General features: G+C 43.1%; 1 protein-coding gene across 1 annotated transcript in view; it reads left to right on the top strand.

The window, feature by feature from the left end:
- Positions 1-24369, top strand: part of LOC140103747 (putative ferric-chelate reductase 1) — a 73928-nt gene that overhangs the window by 689 nt on the left and 48870 nt on the right. The window lies entirely within an intron of this gene.

Raw genomic sequence — 24369 nt, 5'->3', positions numbered from 1 at the left:
CATACTAGTCGTGAAACCGCCAATGTCAAGAAAATCATTGACACTTGAATAAAAATTAATTTCCGCAACAAAAGACCATTTGATGGTAAAAAGAACAGTCAATAATTCCTTTCTAAACATCAACTAAAAATAAAGAAAAAAAGAAAATTGAGAAATAAAGAAAAATAATGAAAAATAATACAAAGAATCCTAAAAAATGTATGGCTACAAATAGTTGTTTCCTATCTGACTAGGGAGCAAATAAAAAATCCAGCTTTCTTCTATAGTTTAGGTTACTCATACATCCAGTGATAAGCCACCATTGGATTTATTATTACCTTTTTTAAATTAATTTTAGGCTGGTTTGTCATCTATTCAACCCTGTTAGTATTTTTCCTTTAGCACTGCATAGATAATAGAGATAATCCTGTCAGGTATTTCCACCTGGTGGTGAAATTCTCACATTGCACAGATTGGAAATAGTTCGGAAATAGAATAGGGGATCCACTCCTTATAGTTGTCCTTGGCTGGCACCTGACTGCCTCTCTGGCTATGATAAAGTATGGTGATACTAGTGAAGCCATACTAGTTATTTGGATATATTTCATAAATAAATATGAAACTATTTTATAAGAATTAATAAAAGTTATATTTTAGTTTACACACTCACAACTTTTCCCTTCCCTCATCTCTTTCTTTTCCCTAATAAAGTAACTAGATCTTACAGGTGGTGCACATCGTGAGTGTATATTATAGTGTGTGAACACGACCCCTTGACAACGCTGCATGATGGCACTTCCTCTTATGACACAAGCAGACTGAGGAGACTACTGATTAGCTACATTGGGTGACCTCTGGCACTTTCAGTGGGGTTGGTGGTGTCTTTTGAATTGGTAGGACTAGCTCAACATAGAAAACAGAGCATGGTAAATTTTCCTTTATGGTACATCTTCACGGTCTTTAATTTAGGGAGAAGTAATGACTAGAGATGAGCTAACATACTCGTCCGAACTTGATGCTCGTTCGAGCATTAGCGTACTCGAAACTGCTCGTTGCTCAGACGAATACTTCGCCCGCTCGAGAAAAAGGCAGCTCCCGCCGTTTTGCTTTTTGGCGGCCAGAAACAGAGCCAATCACAAGCAAGGAGACTCTGCACTCCACCCAGCATGACGTGGTACCCTTACACGTCGATAGCAGTGGTTGGCTGGCCAGATCAGGTGACCCTAGGATTGACTAGCCGCTGCCCGCGCTGCTCGGATCATTCTGTGTCTGGATGCCGCTAGGGAGAGAGCTGCTGCTGGTCAGGGACAGCGTTAGGGTGCTAGTAGATTACTGTTAGGCAGGAGTGATTCAACAAGAACCCAACAGCCCTTCTTAGGGCTACAATAACGTTATCCTTTTTTTTTTTTTGTTTGCTTGTGGCTGGGCTTGCTGCCACTAGTAGTGCAGCTAGTACCATATTGTGAGGAATTTGCAGGGGGACTTGCTACCGTTGTGTTTAGCTCTTAGTGACACACATATCCACCTCAAACACCAAAGTGGGAAAATTTATTAGGGGTTGGATTTCAATTAGGCACAGTCTGTCATTTCCTTTTTATTTTACGTTTATTTTTTCATAACTCAGCGTCATCTCATCAGTGTGCTTTCATACTTGGCTAGAAAATAGCCAAAGGAGAATCCAAACGGCTTACTTACGCCTACAATAGCGTTATATATATTTTATTTCTGGTTGATCTGCTGGTGGCTGTCCTTGCTGCAGTGCATATACTAGCCAATTGTGAGGAATTTGGAGTGAGACTTGCGACCGCTGTGTTTAGCGCTTAGTGACGCACATATCCATCGCAAAGACCGAAGTGGGAAAATTTATTAGGGGTTGGATTTCAATTAGGCACAGTCTGCCATTTCCTTTTTATTTTACGTTTATTTTTTCATAACTCAGCGTCATCTCATCAGTGTGCTTTCATACTTGGCTAGAAAATAGCCAAAGGAGAATCCAAACGGCTTACTTACGCCTACAATAGCGTTATATATATTTTATTTCTGGTTGATCTGCTGGTGGCTGTCCTTGCTGCAGTGCATATACTAGCCAATTGTGAGGAATTTGGAGTGAGACTTGCGACCGCTGTGTTTAGCGCTTAGTGACGCACATATCCATCGCAAAGACCGAAGTGGGAAAATTTATTAGGGGTTGGATTTCAATTAGGCACAGTCTGTCATTTCCTTTTTATTTTACATTTATTTTTTCATAACTCAGCGTCATCTCATCAGTGTGCTTTCATACTTGGCTAGAAAATAGCCATAGCAATAGGATAGCATTGTTTGGTTTTAAAAACTAAAAAACACAAAAAAAAACTAAGAAACACAAAAAAACACAAAAAAAAGGTAAAAAAAAAATTAAAGTTATATAACTTTCATTTTCAAAATGTTTAACCCGAGGGCTAGGGGTAGAGGACGAGGACGAGGGCGGGGACGTGGGCGTCCATCTACTGCAGGGGTCAGAGGCCGTGGTCCTGGGTGGGGTGAGACACCACCTGCTGATGAGGGAGCAGGGGAATGCCGCAGAGCTACACTCCCTAGGTTCATCATGTCTGAAGTTACTGGGACTCGTGGTAGAGCACTGTTGAGGCCAGAACAGTGCGAACAGGTGATGTCGTGGATTGCCGACAATGCTTCGAGCAATTTGTCCACCAGTCAGTCTTCCACGCAGTCCACCCATGTCACCGAAATCGGCACTCCTCCAACTCCTGCACCTCAGCCTCCCCCCCCCCCAGTTTGCCCCCTCCCAGGAAAATTTGGCATTTGAACCGGCATACTCTAAGGAACTGTTTTCTGGACCCTTCCCACAGTCACAAACCACTTGTCCGGTTGCTGCTGAGCAATTTTCCGATGCCCAGGTTTTCCACCAGTCGCAGTCTGTGGGTGATGATGACCTTCTTGACGTAGTGGAAGAAGTGTGTAAAGAGGTGTCCGACGATGAGGAGACATGGTTGTCAGACAGTGGTGAAGTTGTTGTCAGGCCAGGAAGTCCGAGGGGGGAGCAGACTGAGGGATCGGAGGATGATGAGGTGACAGACCCAAGCTGGGTTGAGAGGCCGGGTGAACACAGTGCTTCTGAGACGGAGGAGAGTCCTATAGCAGAACAGGTTGGAAGAGGCAGTGGTGGGGCCAGATGGAGAGGCAGGGCCAGAGCAGGTGCATCAGCGCCAAATGTGTCACGTAGTGAAGCTCCCGTGGCGAGGGCTCCCGCGGCGAGGGCTAGATTTTCAGAAGTCTGGAGGTTCTTTAAGGAAACACCGGATGACCGACGGACTGTGGTGTGCAACCTTTGCCAAACCAGGATCAGCAGGGGTTCCACCACTACTAGCTTAACTACCACCAGTATGCGCAGGTATATGAATGCTAAACACCCGAATCAGTGGTACCAAGCCCGTTCACCTCCGGCCGTGCACACCACTGCTCCTTCCCCTGTGTCAGCTGATAGTCAGCCCCCTGCCCAGGACCCTGGCACAAAAACCCCATCGTCGCCTCCACGATCCTACACAGCATCCACCAGCGTTCAGCTCTCCATACCCCAGACGCTGGAGAGGAAAAGAAAATATAGTGCAACCCACCCGCACGCCCAAGCCCTTAATGTCCACATCTCCAGATTGCTTAGCCTGGAAATGCTGCCCTATAGGCTAGTAGAGACCGAGGCCTTTCGCAACCTCATGGCGGCGGCCGCCCCTCGGTATTCGGTCCCCAGCCGCCACTACTTTTCCCGATGTGCCGTCCCAGCCCTGCACCAGCACGTGTCAGACAACATCATCCGTGCCCTGACCAACGCCGTTTCTGACAAGGTCCACCTGACCACGGACACGTGGACAATACTGCCGGGCAGGGCCACTATATATCGCTGACGGCACATTGGGTTAACTTGGTGGAGGCTGGGACCGAGTCTGACCCTGGGGCTGGTCATATACTGCCGACGCCGAGGATTGCGGGGCCTACCTCGGTCCAGGTCTCAAAGGCCTACTATGCCTCCTCCTCCTCCCACCCCTCCTCCACCTCCTCCTCCGAACTACCATCCGTGGGCATGACGCCATCAGTCGCTAGCTCTAGGCACAGCAGCAGTGCCGTCGCTAAGCGACAGCAGGCGGTGCTCAAACTGCTGAGCCTAGGCGATAAAAGGCACACCGCCCAAGAACTATTACAGGGCATCACAGCGCAGACTGATCTGTGGCTGGCACCGCTGAACCTGAAGCCAGTCATGGTTGTGTGTGACAACGGCCGTAACCTGGTGGCGGCTCTGCAACTCGGCAGACTGACACATGTGCCATGCCTGGCCCATGTGTTAAATCTGATAGTTCAGCGTTTCCTCAAGACATACCCCAATCTGTCAGATTTGCTCACGAAGGTGCGCCGCATCTGTGCGCATTTCAGGAAGTCCAGCACAGATGCTGCCACTCTCAGGGCAGCGCAGCGCCGCCTCCAACTGCCCGCTCACCGACTGTTGTGCGACGTGCCCACGAGGTGGAATTCAACATTAACCATGTTATCCAGAGTTTACCAGCAGCGCAGAGCGATTGTAGACTGCCAGATGTCAACTTCCACCAGAACTGGTAGTCAGGTCAGTCAGCTTCCTCAAGTCTACAATGAGGAGTGGACGTGGATGTCTGATATCTGTCAGGTGCTGAGTAACTTTGAGGAGTCAACACAGATGGTCAGTGGCGATGCCGCCATCATCAGCCTCACCATCCCGCTGCTTGGCCTGTTGAAAAACTCTCTGATCAGCATGAAGTCGGAAGCTTTGCACTCGTCACAAGAGACGGGGGAAGAAGATTCCCTTGTTGATAGCCAAAGCACCCGCAGGTCTGTTTCTCAGCGCATATCGGAGGAGGTGGAGGAGGATGAGGAGGAAGAGGAGGAGAATGTTGGCGAGACACAAGAGGGGAGCATTGCTCAGACCTTCACTGTTCAGCGTGTATGGGCAGAAGAAGAGGAGTTGGAGGAGTTGGAGGAGGAGGAAATGGGCAGTCAGGCCAGTGAGGGGAGTGAATTCTTGCGCGTTGGGACTCTGGCGCATATGGCAGATTTCATGCTAGGCTGCCTATCCCGTGACCCTCGCGTTCAAAGAATTTATTCCAGCTCCGATTACTGGGTATTCACTCTCCTGGACCCATGGTACAAGCAAAATCTTTCCACTCTCATCCCTGGAGAGGAAAGGAGTGTGAGAATGCATGAATACCAGCAGGCCCTGGTGCACAAGCTGAAACAGTATTTCCCTTCTGACAGCGCTAGCGGCAGAGTGCGTAGTTCTGCGGGACAAGTAGCGAGGGAGAGTAGGCGAGCAGGCAGCTTGTCCAGCACTGGCAAGGGTACGCTTTACAAGGCTTTTGCCAGCTTTATGTCACCCCAGCAAGACACTGTCACCTGTCCCCAGTCTCGGCAGAGTAGGGCTGATCTTTACAGAAAGATGGTGAGGGAGTACGTAGCTGACCATACCATCATCCTAAATGATCACACAGCTCCCTACAACTACTGGGTTTCAAAGCTGGACATGTGGCACGAACTGGCGCTGTACGCCTTGGAGGTTCTTGCCTGCCCTGCCGCTAGTGTCTTGTCCGAGCGGGTTTTCAGTGCAGCTGGTGGCATCATCACCGATAAGCGTACACGCCTGTCGACTGACAGCGCTGACAGGCTGACGCTTATTAAGATGAATAAAGCCTGGATTTCTCATAATTTCCAATCTCCACCAGGTGAAGGAAGCTCAACCTGAATAATTTATGCACTCCTCCTTCTCCTCATTTTCCTCCTTCTCCTCCTCTTTGTACACTAAAGCAGAGGAAACTGGCTATTTTCTGACAGGGCCCACTGGCTCTAGCTATAGTACTTTATGCATTTAATTTTTCTGGAGGGCCACCTACCCGGTCCTCTGTTTTAAACAATTTTTGGGAGTGCCACATACAGGCACTCAATCTATTCCATTTTTCTGGAGGGCCACCTACCTGCTCCTCTGGTTTGAAAACTTTTTTGGACTGCCACATACAGGCACTCAATCTATTTCATTTTTCTGGAGGGCCACCTACCTGCTCCTCTGGTTTGAAAACTTTTTTGGACTGCCACATACAGGCACTCAATCTATTTCATTTTTCTGGAGGGCCACCTACCTGCTCCTCTGGTTTGAAAACTTTTTTGGACTGCCACATACAGGCACTCAATCTATTCCATTTTTCTGGAGGGCCACCTACCTGCTCCTCTGGTTTGAAAACTTTTTTGGACTGCCACATACAGGCACTCAATCTATTTCATTTTTCTGGAGGGCCACCTACCTGCTCCTCTGGTTTGAAAACTTTTTTGGACTGCCACATACAGGCACTCAATCTATTCCATTTTTCTGGAGGGCCACCTACCTGCTCCTCTGGTTTGAAAACTTTTTTGGACTGCCACATACAGGCACTATCCAAATTAAATTGTCTCCATAGCAGCCTCCACACGTTGTCTCCATTGCTACCTCCAAAAGTCGTCCATATAGCTGCCTCCATACATCGTCCCCTTATCAAACGAGGTGTGTCAGGCAGAAATTTGGGTTGTTTTCATGGATTCCACATCAAAGTTGTTAACTTTGTCGCCACCCTGCTGTGTTATCCACAAAATATACTGGCAAACTTTTATGATTAACCGATATTATTTCAGCGCTTCTTGCGCATCTGTTTACATTCCCCTCACCCGCCATATCCCAAACTTATAAGAACGCTACTACACTTAACTTGGTGGAGGCTGGGACCGAGTCTGACCCTGGGGCTGGTCATATACTGCCGACGCCGAGGATTGCGGGGCCTACCTCGGTCCAGGTCTCAAAGGCCTACTATACCTCCTCCTCCTCCCACCCCTCCTCCACCTCCTCCGAATTACCATTCGTGGGCATGGCGCCATCAGTCGGTAGCTCTAGGCACAGCAGCAGTGCCGTCGCTAAGCGACAGCAGGCGGTGCTCAAACTGCTGAGCCTAGGCGATAAAAGGCACACCGCCCAAGAGCTATTACAGGGCATTCCACATCAAAGTTGTTAACTTTGTCGCCACCCTGCTGTGTTATCCACAAAATATACTGGCAAACTTTTATGATTAACCGATATTATTTCAGCGCTTCTTGCGCATCTGTTTACATTCCCCTCACCCGCCATATCCCAAACTTATAAGAACGCTACTACACTTGATTTTATACAAAAGGTTCTTAGAAGTGCTGTTTGGGGAGTAGCCTAGAGACAGGGGCTTGGATTGGCGAAAGCTCGCCTGGCAGCGGAGCGCCAGCTCCATGCCAAGATCCAACTAACATAGTTTTAACTGCAGCACCTTTAATCTACTACTAGTTCACTGCCTCCATACATGTTCCCCTTATCAAACGAGCTGTGTCAGGCAGAATTTGGGGTTGTTTTCATGGCTTCCATGTTAACTTTGTCGCCACCCTGCTGTGTAATCCACAAAATATACTGGCAAACTTTTATCATGTACCGATATTATTTGAGCGCTTCTTGATCACCTCCTTTGGTTCCTCTCTGCCACCCATTGGTTTGAAGCCTGAGTCCATTTAGGGTATGTCGCCATGACACTCTCTAGCCTGCTGCCGCTGCCTCTGCATGCTGTCCCCTATAGTGTCAGGGTCAATTATTGGATGTTTTAGATGCTATCTAGCTTCATTCTGTCACTCTGTCATGGCCATGCTGTTGCCCATAATTTTGGCATAATGGTGCGATTAAGCAGCCTCAGAGGCATCCATGCATGCTGCCCCTGCTGTTTTCTGTCCATTTCCATGGTGTTTCCATCCTTTTCTGAGGTTCCCAGGTGTTTGGCCAAGCTTCCCTGTGCAGAGCCTTGGTCCCCTTGAAAAATGCTCGAGTCTCCCATTGACTTCAATGGGGCTCGTTAATCGAGACGAGCACTCGAGCATCGGGAAAAGTTCGTCTCGAATAACGAGTACCCGAGCATTTTAGTGCTCGCTCATCTCTAGTAATGACCTGTTTGAGAGATGACACCTTGCTTGGTGCCTGATATGAGCTGTAAATGTTGAATAAAGTGCAATTAAAGTCGCATTTAATTTAATTCACCTGCCATAAAGATACATTTCTTCAAATTGAGTTTTATTAAAAAAAAAAATGTACCTGTGTAAAGATAATTTCCCATAAATGTAGCATGTAGTGCCTTAGAAATTAAATTGTTGCCCTTGGATATGACCCCCTCTACTGGAGTGACTGCACAAAGTATAATATAATATGTAATATAATAGTCTGTCACCAGGAATGTCATTTGTAGCTGGTGTCGGGGCACAATAGCCTATGCTTTGCTGATTTTAAATATGCCTTTGTTAGCATTATGAATCATTTCAGTACTTTATACATGTTTAATTAATGTTACCTGGCTTCCTTCTGGCAAATTGTGGTGAATCCCTGGGGACGAGCAGCTGCAGCCTGTGTGTGCCTGTGCATCCTTCCCACACCATCCCCCTCCCTCTCCTGCCTGCACAATATATATGACAGGAAGAGGGGAGAGGGGGAGGGAGCTCCATGAGTGTGGAAAGGGGAGGATAGTGACACAGACACACACCAGCTGCAGCAGATGACCCCCCCCCCCCCCCCCATGGCTCAGCACATGCTGCTAGCGGGGCGAGAGGAATTGTGATGTAAAAATAATAAAATAAATAAATGTAATGTAAACTACTCAAATTTACCTAATAACTACTAATAAATTGTCAAAAGGATTAACACTTTCAAGTTCATATTGCTTTCATGTACCAAAGTGGAGTCATGAATGAGAAAATCTATTTTGAAATTAGAAGTAAAGTCAAGGAGATGGTGGGTTTAGCACTTAAGTCAAATTCTTCCACCTAAGATGCCCCCTTCACCGTAACTAACACCCCTGTGTCCGGGGGCACTGCTAACCTTCTCTCTTGAAGTCTGGTGCATGATGTGAATTACAACTAAGGAGGTATTCTGAGGCAGGGAGAGCTGGACTTCAGCAATAAACCGTCTGCCTCCATGGCTTTATACAATCATTTTACATCTCACTTCATAGTTGGCTTTCAGGAGGATGCCACCATATTTGGTAATGGAAGAAATGTGATCTGAAAGGTGTTAATCGGATTCACAATACTGGTAGTGGTTTGTTGAGTCAATTTCTGCTGACAGGTTCCCATTTAGCTGTATGTGGTCTCTGTACGGTCTCTGTACGACACACTTCATGTAGGCATAGGATTCCAATTGTAGTGGTGATATTTTGGTTGTGCTCATCTGGTACTACTGAATCACAGTAGGAATGACTGTTTTTTCCATCAATTCACCTACTACATTTCCTTATCTGACTCATCAGTCAACAGTGAGTCAGTTCCTTATTCCTTATTACCTCTAGTTCTCCATGTCCCAGACATCTGTGCCACTCAGGGATACACTAGTCTTATTATTCTTGTTTATTGGTAAAAGAGATTCTCATTTATTTCACAAAGTTTGTTTTGCTTTTATCCTTCTTTAGCCATGTGACCTGGGATTCTACAATTGTCACTGAATGTCACTACGTTCCTCTAATTCCTTTTCTGGTTTGTGCTAAGAAGTCTGTCACACAGGGGCAGATGTATTACTGTATCTGCGCCATAAAAGTGCCGGCAGCTCACCTTTTTTTTTGGCGTAAGTGGGCATGGCCTATATTTTTCACATCATCCGCCACATTTATGTGGAGTTTGTCTGCATTTTTAGGCGCAAATTTTGTTGCAAAACAAACTATTAAAAAATGGTCTGAAATCAAAATTAAAAAAATGGCACAGTCTATTCTATTCCCCGCAAAACTGTGGGTTATATATCAAAAGAAAAGCTGGTCCTTCAGTTCCCCTTTGGAGGTGGCAAACTGGCTGGACCAACAGGGATTATAAAAGAGACGGGCTTTACTTAAATAGAGACTCCGGAAGGAAGTTATATGGATAAAGAAGTGGGAATGAGGGAGAGGAGGGTGGTGCCCGGGGGAGTGAGTGACCTGTTGAGTAGGAGAAGGGGATGGGTCTGTGAGGGGTTTGGGCGGGGGTTGATCCGCTGGCAGAGGGGGTTTTGGGGGGATGGGTTTCTCTTTTTTTGTACTAACAGGGAATGTTAGGGGAGTTAGTGATCTAAAATATGCCAAATTTTTTATGCTATTAGAAACCATCTTCCAGCTATTGTCTGTCTCCTTGAAACCCATGTGACCCCAGAGAATACCTGTCATTTTAAAAAGAACTGGGCTGGAAGTGAATTCTATGCGTTCTTACCACCTTTTCTGGAGGGATGTCAGTAATAATCCACAGATTTTGAAATAAAGGATTCTTTGACGGACAAGGAGGGTAAATTTGTCTTTTTGCATGGCAAGGGCATAGAAGTTATTCTGGCATTTGTTTATATTCCTCCTCCAGCTTCACTAGAGGTGATTTATGCCTTACTGAAATTCATAGAACCTTGGGGTCAGTGTCCCCTTATAATAATGGGATATTTACACCTGGTAATGGATTCTGTAAAAGATAGGTTTAGGTTAGCCCAGGCTGTGGCACCAGGGAGTATCCCAAATGGAAAATTGTATTTGCTTTGGGAATTATGCTGGATTGAGGTATGCCGGAAATTATATGCGAACCAAAACGTTTTTTCATGCATGACGCTATCAGACACTATCCCGGATTGACCTATGCATGTCTAATCTCTTTATGCCTTCTTTAATTTTATCCATAAAATGGTATATGAAAATATTATTATAACCGACCATGCCCCAGTCATGATCATTCTAGTTAAATACGTTTTGGATCTGTATTCTTAAAGAACATTTTGATATTGGGAAAGAGGTACAGTGGTTTTGGGAGCAGAACATTAGCACTGCGGGTTATGGATCAATATGGGACGCTCTGAAACTCCATTTGGGGGGGTACTCTGGAGGAATATTGAACAGGCTAGGATTCAATATAATCAACAGGAATGCAGTCTCCAACAAAAGTTGTGTAACGTAGAATTGAAACTTATTGAGGCACCTTCTAAGGAAACAAGAACTAATGTTTTGTTGTGTGCACAGGCCCTTAAAGATTTTATGAATCAAATGGCCCAGCACAAAGCTCTCTTTCGCTCCCAAACTTACTTTATTGAGGGGGGGAAACCAGGGAAATATTTAGCTAGCTTGATCCAGGACTCGGATAAAAAGAATTCTATTACAGCTATTAGGAGGAAAGATGGTAAAATTATAAAAAAGATCAAGAAGAGATACTTCAGACCATAGCGAGTTTCTATGAGCAATTATATACGTCCAAAAAGACTCTTAGCACTAGGGAGTTTGAGGAGTATTTGGAGGAAATACAGTTTCCTAAAATTTCAGAAAAGTCGGATGTTAAATGACCCCAATACATTAGAAGAACTGAAACTTGCCTTAGATTCTTTTAGTAAGGATACCTCTCCAGGCCCTGATGGTCTTCCCTTTAGCTTTTATAAACAACATAATGAGGTACTGCTTCCCAGACTCCTGGAAGTATTAGAAGAAGTGACAGAAGGGGAAGGAGTCACCAGATCGATGGCCGAGGCCGGTATTATCCTCATTCCAAAAAAAGATAAAGATTTAATGGATGTGGGCTTATGCCGCCTGATCTCATTGATAAACATGGACATTAAGATTTTTGCTAAAGTCCTCGCAAAAAGGTCATAAAAAAGGTCATAAAAGATATTGGGGGTCATTTACTAAGGGCCCGATTCACGTTTTCCCGACGTGTTACCCGAATATTTCCGATTTGCGCCGATTGTACCTGAATTGCCCCGGGTTTTTGGCGCACGCGATCGGAATTTGGCGCATCGGCGCCGGTGTGCACGCGACGGAAATCAGGGGGCGTGGCCGAACGAAAACCCGACGGATTCGGAAAAACCGCCGCATTTAAAAAAAAAATTGTGTCGCGAAAATTTCACTCACCTTCATCCTGGATAGGCCGGTGTATTTCGAGGCATTCCAGCAGACTTCAACGCAGCAGCGGCACCTGGTGGACGTCGGAGGAACTGCTTTGATGAATCCCGGCCGGACCCGAATCCAGTGCAGAGAACGAGCCGCTGGATCGCGAACGGACCGGGTAAGTAAATCTGCCCATTATATATAGTGGCCAAAATGGGTTTGTAACAGGCTGGAGCACAGGAGATTGTATTCAGCGTCTTTATTCGGCCATTGATCTGGGAGAACGGGGGCTTCGCTCCATCCAGTCATTAGATGCTGTAAAAGCCTTTGACAGGGTGAAGTGGAGCTTCCTTTGGGAAGCAATGAAAAAATTCGGACTCGGGGATCGTTTCATTCGGCTGCTAAAATGCATGTACAGGGTTCCCACAGTGAGAATTCGCATAGGACCCAGTGAATCGAAATTATTCCACCTTACACGAGGGACGAGACGGGGTGCCCACTGTCACCTCTATTATTCACAATCGAACCCCTTGCTATTAAAATAAGAAGTGAAATTAAGATACAGGGTGGAGGATGAGGGGGTCCCGAAGACAAGATTTATTTATAAGCCAATGATCTGGCTCTATTCTTGCGGGACTCTCCTGTGTCAATACCAGCAGCAATTAAACTGGTTGAGGAATTTGGTAGATTCTCAGGCTTGAAAATCAATTGGAGGAAATCAACTATGATGGTCTTAGACCTTTTAGTAGAAGAGGGCTGACAATGAAAAATTTTGTTCCCTTAATTGGAACACTGAGGAAGAAAATTGGAGGCTGGAATAAACTGCCCCTGTCTAAAGAGAAAAAGATCGGATAAAAATGTTTCTTTTTCCACAAATATTATATTTTGTATCAGTGTCACCTGTTTGGATCAAGGAATCCTACTTTAAACTGATTGAGGCAATATTAAACAGCCTGATCTGGGGTAGAAAGAGAGTCAGGATGAAGACAGGCTTTCTTTATAGATCTATAGATAAAGGGGGGCTGGGTATACCTTTTTTTTGAGGGTATTACGTCACTGCCCAGATTGGGCGCCTAGTAGGATGGAGGGACAACCCGTTAATGAGTAAACTGGTAAAAGTGACAGAAGCCAAAGCAGAAACCATTTTTGAGTTCCTAGAGGGCTCTTCCATAGATTTTTCATAGATTCCATAGGTTTTTCATAAATGGTCCCTAGGTGGTGCACTGATAAGATCTTGGAAAGCCCTAAAAAAAGATCTTAGGAGTGAATGGTTATTTAACCCCTTAACGAGTTGGCCTTTTTTAGTTTTTTCACTTCCAATTTTTACTCACCAAATTCAAAAATCTATACCTTTTTTATTTTTCCACATAAAGAGCTGTGTGATGGCTTATTTTCTGCGTAACAAATTGCACTTCTTGGTGACGGTATTTAACCGGTTCGCGACCGCCCGCCGTGTATTCACGGCGGCGGTCGCGTCGCGCTGCATGGAGAGGGCTCACGGGCTGAGCCCTCTCCATAGCCGGTAAGTCTTTGCTGCATATTGCAGCAAAGGCTTACCGGTAACATCCGCGATCGGTGCTAGCACCGATCGCGGGTGTTTTTACAGCGTGGGCTGCCGGCAAAGCTGCCGGCAGCCTCAAACAGATAGCGGCGCATGGTAGCCTCGGGTCTTCCGAAGACCCGAGGCTATTTCGTTTTAACCCCTTCATTACAATGTGCTGATAGCACATTGTAATGAATGAGGAAGAAAATCCCCATATACTGCCATACTGTAGTATGGCAGTATATGATAGGATCGATCTGACAACCTAGGGTTAAAGTACCCTAGGGAGTCTGAAAAATAGTATAAATAAAAATAAAAAAAAGTTTAAAAAAAAAAAATTATAATAAAAAAACCTAAAATTTCAAATCACCCCCCTTTCCCTAGAACTGACATAAATATAAATAAACAGTAAAAATCATAAACACATCAGGTATCGACGCGTCCGAAAATGCCCGATCTATCAAAATATGATAACGGTTTTTCAATGCGTTTAACCCCGTAACGGAAAATAGCGCCCAAAGTCGAAAATGGCACTTTTTTGCCATTTTGAAAAATCTAAAAAAATCTATAAAAAGTGATCAAAAGGTCGTACAGTCCTAAAAATGATATCACTGAAAATATTATCAAATTTCGCAAAAAATGACACCATGCACAGCTCCGTACACCAAAGTATAAAAAAGTTATTAGCGCCAGAAGTTGGCAAAATCAAAAAAAATTTTTTTGGACAGGAGGTTTTAATTTTTGTAAATGTATGAAAACATTATAAAACCTATACAAATTTGGTATCCCCTTAATCGTACCGACCCAAAGAATAAAGTAGACCTGTCATTTGGGGCGCTCAATGAAAGACGTAATATCCAAGCCCACAAGAAAATGGCGCAAATGCGTTTTTTCACCATTTTCATTGCATTTGGAATTTTTTTCCCGCTTCCGAGTACATGGCATGAAATATTTAATACCATCATTATGAAGTGCAATTTGTTGCGCAGAAAACAAGCCGTCACACAGCTCTTTACGTGTAAAAATAAAAAAGTTATAGATTTTTGAAGGTGGGGAGTGAAAAATGGACATGAAAAAACAGGAAAGGGCCCGGTCCTTAACCGGTTAATATTCCATGGCATGTGGGCTTGGATTTTACAGCTTTCACTCTGCTTCCCAAATGATATGTCTACTTTATTCTTTAGGTTGGTACGATTACGGGGATACCAAATTTGTATAGGTTTTATAATGCTTTCATACATTTAAAAAAATTAAAACCTCCTATACAAATTTTTTTTTTTTGCCTGGCGCCGATAACTTTTTCATACTTTGGTGTATGGAGCTCTGGGTGGTGTAATTTTTTGCGTATTTTGATGGCGTTTTCATTGCTATAATTTTTGGGACTGTGCGACCTTTTGATCACTTTTTATTAATTTTTTTATATTTTTCAAAATGGCAAAAAATGGCATTTTCGACTTTGGATGCTATTTACCGTTACGGGGATAAACGCAGTGAAAAAACTGTTATTATATTTTGATAGATCGGACATTTTTGGACGCGGCGATACCTAATGTGTTTATGATTTTTACTGTTTATTTATATTTATATTAGTTCTAGGGAAAGGGGGGGTGATTTGAATTTTTAGGTTTTTAATTTATTTTTTTAAAACTTTTTTTACTTTTACTATTTTTCAGACACCCTAGGGTACTCTAACCCTAGGTAGTCTGATTCATCCTATCATATACTGCCATACAACATTATGGATTTTACTCCCCATTCATTGCAATGTGCAATTAGCACATTGTAATGCATGGGTTAAAACGAAGTAGCCTCGGGTATTCGGAACACCTGAGGCTACCATGGCGACGGATCGCCGCTCCCCGTGACGTCATCATGGAGCGACGATCCGCGGCAAGATGGAGGCGCCCATGCACCGTCATCCTTTTGAAGCCGGCGGCAATCGAGGTGAAAACACCCGCGATCAGTGTTAGCGGTAAGCCTTTGCTGCAATATGCAGTACTACTATTACGGCGCGCATCGGGAAGCGGTTAAACGATACCCTGTTATAGTTTAACACTAACTTGATTGGCGTAATGGAGTTACCTGATAGGCACTTTTGGTGGGGATTAGGTACACTAGGTACAGATCACAAATTAGATGGACAGTTCATGTCTTTTTCTTTGATGCAAAGAATACATGGAACAAAAAGTGAAGATTGGCTTAGATATTTTCAATTAAAACGTGTAATGAAATATAACGCACAAAGTATTGTAATGAAGCCGGAATCACATGATTGTATATCATTTATTAAGAATGTGGTGCACAGTAGAAAAATCACATCTAAAATATACAGGTTTTTAAGGGATAGTTGTTAATAACTATTCAAAGAATTTTGAGTGAAGATAAATGGAAAGTAATTCACAGGAACACGAAAAAGGGTTCTTTAAGTTGGAATCATAGATTAATTCATTTTAACATTAAACACCAAGTATATTATATGTCGATGGCATTGTATAAAATGAGGCTGAAGGAGGAATCTAGGTGCTAGAAATGTCAACTTTTTGAGGCAGATTTTTTACATATGGTGTGGTCTTCTCCGGTAATAAGGAGTTTTTTTGGGGGGGATATTCAGGAGGATTGACGACACTCTTAAGATCGAACTCCCTCTACTAATGTACACAGTTCTATTTGGTCTGGTTGAAGATCTAAGAATAGCTAATTTATATGGAAACCTGATTATAAAATCAATGAATATAGCAATGATACTTATAGCTTGAAAATGGGGTTCAAATGCCTCTCCGAAGATAGAGAACTGGTAGGGACTGGTGAGGACTATCCTTACAGATTAAAGAATACGAAAAAATGTGACATATCGAAAAGGAGCAAAAATGGAATAGGATTTGGATGTTGTGGCTCTAATATCCCTAATGATTTAATTTTTTTTTTTTTAATCTTCTTCTTTTTTTACTTTATCTATCAGCGGACAATAGGGGGGAATCTAGGTGTTATTCTGTTTTTACGAAGAAATGGAGAAGATAAGTGTACAACTCTCTAAGCTTTTTCAAGGGGTATAAATAAGAAAAAGAACTAGAGTATTTGTCAATACTCTAGTGTTAGGTATTGGTCCTGTAGGAATGTGAAAAATACATAGAAGAGGGTCTATGGAGCAATTCAACATAAAAATTTCACAGCACAGCAGTGTAACTAGATGCACTAGGTCCAGTTACAATCCTGGAATATAAATATATTGTTGCAAAGTCCTGATATATCAACAGTCTAAATCTAAGGTATGGTTACACACATTTGTAGAGCCACTATATATCATTGTTTTCAGTTTTGCATTACAACAATTTCAAATAAATTGTCAACAGTACAATAGAAATTCTTTATTCGTCCTGCATAGTGTTTTATACAGTGCAGATGGAATAGAGATGTGTAAATCTGTTTGTTCATAGATCTAATATAGATTTGCCATTTTTCATGCACTAAAGCAAAGCAGAATCTTTTCTGATTAGTTTCTACAGGTAACCTGGTTTTACTGAGGTATGGATTCTGGCCAAAAGCGGCCTTTGTGAAGAACTTGCCCAATTTTATGACTATCGACAGGAAGGGGGTTTGCTCTGACTGAAGGGCCTCCTCCCCCTCCTCCTTTCAGCCCCAGAAAAGCCTATCATTTGGCCCCTCTGTGTCTAAACGACTACAAGGTGCCCCTTGTTTTTTCTTTCCTAGGAAGAGGTCAATCGGAGTAGGGAATCTAGAGATGGGCCAAGAGGCCCAACAACATGAGCTATTGCAGTTGGTAAAAGTTGTTGAGAGGTGTCTGATGATGATGTGTTAGACCTGGGAGCCGGATCTAGTGACAAGGACTCAGAGGAAGATTGTGATAGTGGGAGCAGCAGAAACATAACCAAGATACATCCAGAACTGCTCCGGAGAGCCCAAGTCATTTTGAGGCATTGCAAAATATGGAATGCAAGCTCATCTCCATCTGGAGACAACTGGTGAAAATCTTTAGTCTGGAATTGTTTTCATCTTTTATTTTCATCAAAAACAATATCCAAAGCATTATCGAAGCTTATGTTTCTTGCACACACAACCTGCTTTAGACCTGCCAGGCTATAGGACAGCCCCCCCGGTTCCCATACCAAGCTCTGTGACATAAGCATGCCCTAGGTCTCGCCAGCCACTCCGGTATAACTAGGCCCCCGTGGGGAGCCTCTAAGCCCCAAGAAAAGGCGATGGGGGATGTTGGAAACGCTTAGAAAAGACAGAAAGACATATCAATGATCAATCCCAATGAAAAATATATGAACAAATATACACATAGAAGTATAAAATAAAACAATATTACATAAATGCAAAATATGTAAACCATATGAACAAAACTAATGAATGAATGAAACAATAAATGGAAAGAATCTGTCACAGCTCAGTCCACGTTCTGGGTAAACAACCTGTTTAGACTGGCCAATAACCGACCCTATAGAAATCCAAATATTTCCAGAGTTTTGTGTAAACTTTTTTTTAGTATACGTCACAAATTTTTATTTACCATAGTAAAGCCTATTGATAGATGTACAATGTAGGATTTATCAAGTGCAGATAAGTGTTTCATAGTTTCTACGGTTGACAAAAAGACACTTGTCCATCAAGTTCAACCAAGGAAGGGAAGGGATTGGATGAGGAAGGGATTTAGGGGAAACAATTCTATATAACATAACCATCAATGTTATTTAGGTGTAAAAAGGCATCTAGACCCTTCTTGAAGCTATCCGCTGTCCCTGCTGTGACCAGCGCCTGAGGCAGGCTATTCCACAGATTGACCGTTCTCATAGTAAAAAAGCCCTGTCGCCTCCGGTGGTTAAACCTTGATTTCTCCAAACGGAGACAGTGCCCCCTCGTCTTTTGATTTGATCTAATCTGAAACAACTTATTTTTTGTATGGACCATTCATATATTTAAATAAATTAATCATGTCCCCTCGTAGTCGTCTCTTTTCCAGACTAAATAAATCTAGTTGTTTTAATCTTTCCTCATAACTGAGACCCTCCATACCCCTTATCATTTTTGTGGCTCTACGTTGAACCCTCTCCAGCTCCAGGGCATCCTTTTTATGGACCGGTGCCCAGAACTGGACAGCATATTCCAGGTGTGGCCGAACCAGTGCCTTGTATAGTGGTAATATTACATCCCTATCACGAGAGTCCATACCACTTTTGATACATGAAAAGATCCTACTGGCTTTAGAGGCAGCTGATTGACATTGCATGCTGTTATTCAATTTATGATCTACTAGTACCCCCAGGTCCTTCTCAACAAGGGACTCTCCCAGATTTACTCCCCCAAGGACATATTTTGCCTTTGGATTATTGGCCCCCAGGTGCATAACCTTACATTTATCCACATTAAACATCATTTGCCAAGTGGATGACCAAACATTCAGTTTGTCCAAGTCACCCTGCAGCCTATGAACATCCTCCATAGACTGTATTACACTACACAGTTTGGTGTCATCTGCAAAAATAGACACAGTGCTATTAATTCCTACCTCTATATCATTAATAAATATATTAAATAGTAGTGGGCCAAGCACAGAACCCTGGGGTACACCACTCACCACTGGTGACCATTCCGAGTAGGAATCATTGACCACAACTCTCTGGATACGATCCTTCAGCCAGTTTTCAATCCAATTGCAAATGATTTCTGCCAAACCAATAGCCCTAATTTTACCCATTAGGCGTCTATGAGGGACAGTGTCAAATGCCTTTGCAAAGTCCAAGAACACAATATCCACAGCTGCTCCTCCATCCAGGCATCTGCTCACCTCTTCATAAAAGCAGATAAGGTTAGTTTGACAACTTCTATTCTTAGTAAACCCATGCTGGTTATCACTTATTATTCTATTTGATGTCACATACTCCAGTATATAGTCTTTTACTAACCCTTCCAATACTTTCCCCACAATGGAAGTTAAGCTTACAGGCCTGTAATTGCCTGGCGAAGTTCTAGAGCCCTTTTTATATATTGGCACCACATTTGCCTTGCGCCAGTCACTTGGCACCACACCAGACATTACGGAATCCCTGAAGATGTTAGACAGCGGTACAGCAATAACAGAACTGAGTTCTTTAAGAACTCTGGGGTGTAACCCATCTGGTCCAGGAGCTTTGTACACATTGATTTTATTGAGCTTAGATTGGATAATGTCTACATTTAGCCAGCCTAGTAAATCACATGATCCATGACCCGCACTGGCACCACCCAAGTCAGAAGTTCTCTCTTCTATTGTATAAACGGAGCTAAAAAAACTATTAAGTATCTCTGTCTTCTCCTGGTCTCCAGTCACCGATGCCCCATTTTCAGAATAAAGGGGTCCAACCTGTTGTGACCCATTTTTTTTTGCATTGATATACCTAAAAAATTTCTTGGGATTTGTTTTGCTATCTTTAGCCACCCGTCTTTCATTTTGTATTTTGGCTGATTTGATTTCTTTTTTACAGATTTTGGTAAGTTTTTTGTAAGTATTGAAAGCCTCAGGTGACCCGTCAGATTTATATTTTTTAAATGCCCTCTTTTTCTCATTAATTGCCCTTTTAACTGTAGCTGTAAGCCACGCGGGGTGTAATCTAGCCCGTCTATACTTGTTACCTATTGGAATAAATTTAGAAGTATAAAAACCCAGGATAGATTTGAATTTCTCCCATTTAACATTAGTATCACCATGTGACAGTATCTGATCCCAGTCTATATCCTGTATTGCAGCCCTGAATTTTTGGAAATTAGCCCTCTTAAAATTCAAAGTTTTCGATTTTCCCACCTGTTTCTGCTTTTTAAAGTTTAAGAGGAAAATAATTATATTATGATCGCTGTTCCCAAGGGGTTCCCGGATCCTGACATTTTGGACAATCTCCTCATTGTTAGAAATCACAAGGTCCAACAATGCGTCACCTCTTGTGGGATCTTCTACAAGCTGCACCATAAAATTATCCTGCAGAAAGTTGATAAAATGTCTCCCCATCATAGATGAAGACAAGCCCTGACCCCAATTTATATTTGGAAAGTTAAAGTCTCCCATTATCACTACGGTCCCCTCCTGTGCAGCCCGCTCCATCTGTTTATATAGGTGACCTTCCATTTCCTCAGAGATGTTAGGGGGTCTATAAATTACACCAAAAATAATTTTCTCAAAGCTCTCTTGGCTTTGAATTTCAACCCACAAAGTTTCAGCCTCCTCACACTCTGAGATCACTGACTCATTCACAATCGCTTTTAAGTCTCTTCTGACATACAGACATACACCACCTCCCCTCCTATTTGCCCTGTCTTTCCGAAAGAGTGTAAAACCTTGAATATTAACAACCCAATCATGCGATGCATCGAGCCATGTCTCTGCTACACCAACAACATCTAACTGTTCCTCTAATATCAGAGCCTCAAGCTCGCCCATTTTGCCTGTGATACCTCTGGCATTTGTGAACATACAATTTAATTTTCCACCGTTATTTATCTGATTTAAAGTAATTTTACTGGCACATATATCCTCACCACTGTTCTGCAACTTGTGGATCTCCTTATCCACTGCCTTAGGCCCCCATACACCGCCCACATCACCACCCACCAACATAACCTGCCCCCTCTCTGACCTGTCTACCCCTTCAGTGTCTTCCTTTTCCTCCTCCCCCGAGCCTAGTTTAAATACTCCGCCACCCCTGCTAGGATCTTTGTGGGTGTTGATACCCAAAGCTGTAATACTGGTGGATTACTAACGGATCTAATGCTACAAGTTAATACCCCCACTTCACTGATGGGAAGCTATTTATCTCTAATATTTAGGAGAATTAAATTGAAAGACTATTGGTATTTAATTGTGACATGATGATAAGTTATGATAAGTTACATGTAATAACAGCAGGGGGGGCTGTTATTACATAGTACCCTTACTCTCCATCCTCTCGTTACCCCTTTGTCAACATGCTTACCCTGTAGCAATATCATTTCACCTTTTCAAAGGGTCCTGAGGTTGGTAATATTCTCTCGGCATTCACACACCTACCCGGTGATACTGTGTTCCTTGGGCATTTAGCAATATAGCCTTCATTTTATTATTGAACAGTCAGGCAGGCCTTGCATCACTCATTTTGTGTTGGTCAGGAGGTTGTTTACAGTTCACCAAACTGGGTGACTGTATGTATTCTTGTACATAGTGATTTTTAATTGATTTTAAATGTCTGTTCTTTGATTGTCTGTCTTGTCAAATAATTTTTTGGAATAAACTTGGATCTATACTTTTGCATCATACATGAGCCTTTTGAATGCATTCTTTTTCTTGTTGTGTTTTAAGTTATGATAAGTTGTTTTTCTGTATCTAGTGATATGTTTAGGAGCTACTGGGGTAGGAAGTTGGGATGAAAGCTTGGAGGTGGAGGACTTGGAAGGTGCTCAAGATTTGGAAAAGGGAGTTTCGGATGTTGCAGCAGATAAAATTCTAATAACAATTAACAAATGTAACTAATTGGTAGCAATTAGATAGCCTTCTACAGGGAGGGTGTACAAAAGGTCAAGGAGAGGGTAAAAAATACAGAGAAACAAGATGGAGGAATAGAATAGAATGGAATAGAATAAACAACTAGGAAGCCGGGGCAAAGGAATTTTTTTTAGAATGGATGGTTAAAATTCTCTCATGGAATGTGAGAGGGTTGAGGAATAAAGTAAAAAAATGGCCATTTTTAAAGCTATTGTATGTTATAATGCAGAAATACTTTGCCTACATGTGACATGAGCAGAAGTTACTGAATGATTGAGAAAAAGATAACTGGCTGAGCTTTTTGTTTTTAGCTATTCTATATATTTTTGGGGGTGTATGTATTATGGTGAATAATAATTGTCAGTTTTAGAATTATGAATGCTGGAAGGATGTAAAAGGTACATTTATTTTACTACATTGTACAATTTAGAAGTTAAAATGCTTATTGGCCGCCGTCTATATTCCTGCGCCCTTTAACATTGAAGTATGTAAGATGATTTATGATATAGTACAAGAAAAGGGATTAGATCATCTTCCATTTCTCCTTCTAGGTGACTTTAATGGGGTTTTAGATTTGGGGAAAGATAGAAGTAGGTGTGGTGTAGATAAGACATTTAAATTTTATAGTACTAACTTGGAGAAATAGTTTGGGGAAATAGGGTGTAGCAACTTAAAGACGAGATTCTTAAATATACTCAGAATAACAAAATAACACATTCTCTAATTCACTGTTATTAAAGGAAACCTACCACTTAGAATGGCAGGGGTAAGATGTAAGTACCGAGCACCAGCTCAGGGTGAGCTGGTGCCGGTACTTACTTTCGTTAGTGTTATAAACCACGGTATCGCGGTTTTAACACATTTTAAACTTTAGAGCAGAAGACGCTTCGGCGCTGCGTGCGCGCAACGCCGAAGCCCCTTCTGCTCTAAAGTTTAAAAAGTGTTAAAACCGCGATACCGCGGTTTATAACACTAACGAAAGTAAGTACCGGCTCCAGCTCACCCTGAGCTGGTGCTCGGTACTTACAGCTTACCCCTACCATTCTAAATGGTAGGTTTCCTTTAACAAAAATAGAGCATTTCAGATAAGATAAGGACTTTATCCATAGGAAGGAGGCACTCTGTGTGTGTTATATCTGAGATGTAGCAGAGTTCAAAATGTGTCATTGTGTGTTATATCCATCTCATGGATCTCATCATGTCTCATGACTCTTTTTCTGTGTGTCAGATGCTAGTAGAATGTTTAGAAGCTAAATAAAAGTATTAGTAAACCCTGCACTCTGATGATCTAAGCATATTGTCAGCACCCAGCATCTTATAGCACAGAGGGATCATAAATAGAGATGAGCGAGCACTAAAATGCTCGGGTACTCGTTATTCGAGACGAACTTTTCCCGATGCTCGAGTGCTCGTCTCGAATAACGAGCCCCATTGAAGTCAATGGGAGACTCGAGCATTTTTCAAGGGGACCAAGGCTCTACACAGGGAAGCTTGGCCAAACACCTGGGAACCTCAGAAAAGGATGGAAACACCTTGGAAATGGACAGGAAACAGCAGGGGCAGCATGCATGGATGCCTCTGAGGCTGCTTAATCGCACCATTATGCCAAAATTATGGGCAACAGCATGGCCATGACAGAGTGACCAAATGAGGCTAGATAGCATCTAAAACATGCAATAATTGACCCTGACACTATAGGGGACGTCATGCAGAGGCAGCGGCAGCAGCGGCAGGCTAGAGAGTGTCATGGCGACATACCCTAAATGGACTCAGGCTTCACCATAGGAGGTGAGCAAGAAGCGCTGAAATTATTTCCTATGTGAACAAAAGGTTGACGGTATATTTAGTCGATAACACAGCATGGTGGCGACATAGTGACCAAGTTCCATATTGCGCTGCTATGATTGCAACTTCAGGTCTCCAGCATGGCGGCGACAGATGGGCCGAGTTCCACTATGTATCTGGTGAAACACCTGAAAATTCTGCCTGACACAGCTCGTTTGATAAGGGGATGATGTGCTGCATATCCTCTCGTGCTCCAGCGTCTGGGGTATAGAGAGTTGAAATGAGACATTGGTGGACGCTGTGGAGGATCGTGGAGGCAAAATGGACAGGAAACAGCAGGGGCAGCATGCATGGATGCCTCTGAGGCTGCCTAATCTTGGGATGGAGCTGGCGGTCCACTGCCAGGCGAGATTTCGCCTGTCCAAGCCCCTGTCTCTCGGCTCCTCCCCACCCAAAATGGGCCTGGGGGCCAGAAGCGTTTACTTTGAAAAAATTATAATTTTCAAAGCAGGCCGGGTCGTTTGAATATTTCACCTAGGAATAATGGAATAGCATAGTGGTTCTATTTTAATTGTTTTTACGGAAATGGTTCCATGATTAAGAGCGACAGTATGGGGCATCCATATTGCGCTGCTATGATTGCAACTTCAGGTCTC

Source organism: Engystomops pustulosus, chromosome 10, assembly GCF_040894005.1.
Source record: "Engystomops pustulosus chromosome 10, aEngPut4.maternal, whole genome shotgun sequence".
Classification (NCBI taxonomy): domain Eukaryota; kingdom Metazoa; phylum Chordata; class Amphibia; order Anura; family Leptodactylidae; genus Engystomops; species Engystomops pustulosus.
Note: the sequence above shows the minus strand (reverse complement) of the source record. Positions and strands in the feature narration are given on the sequence as shown.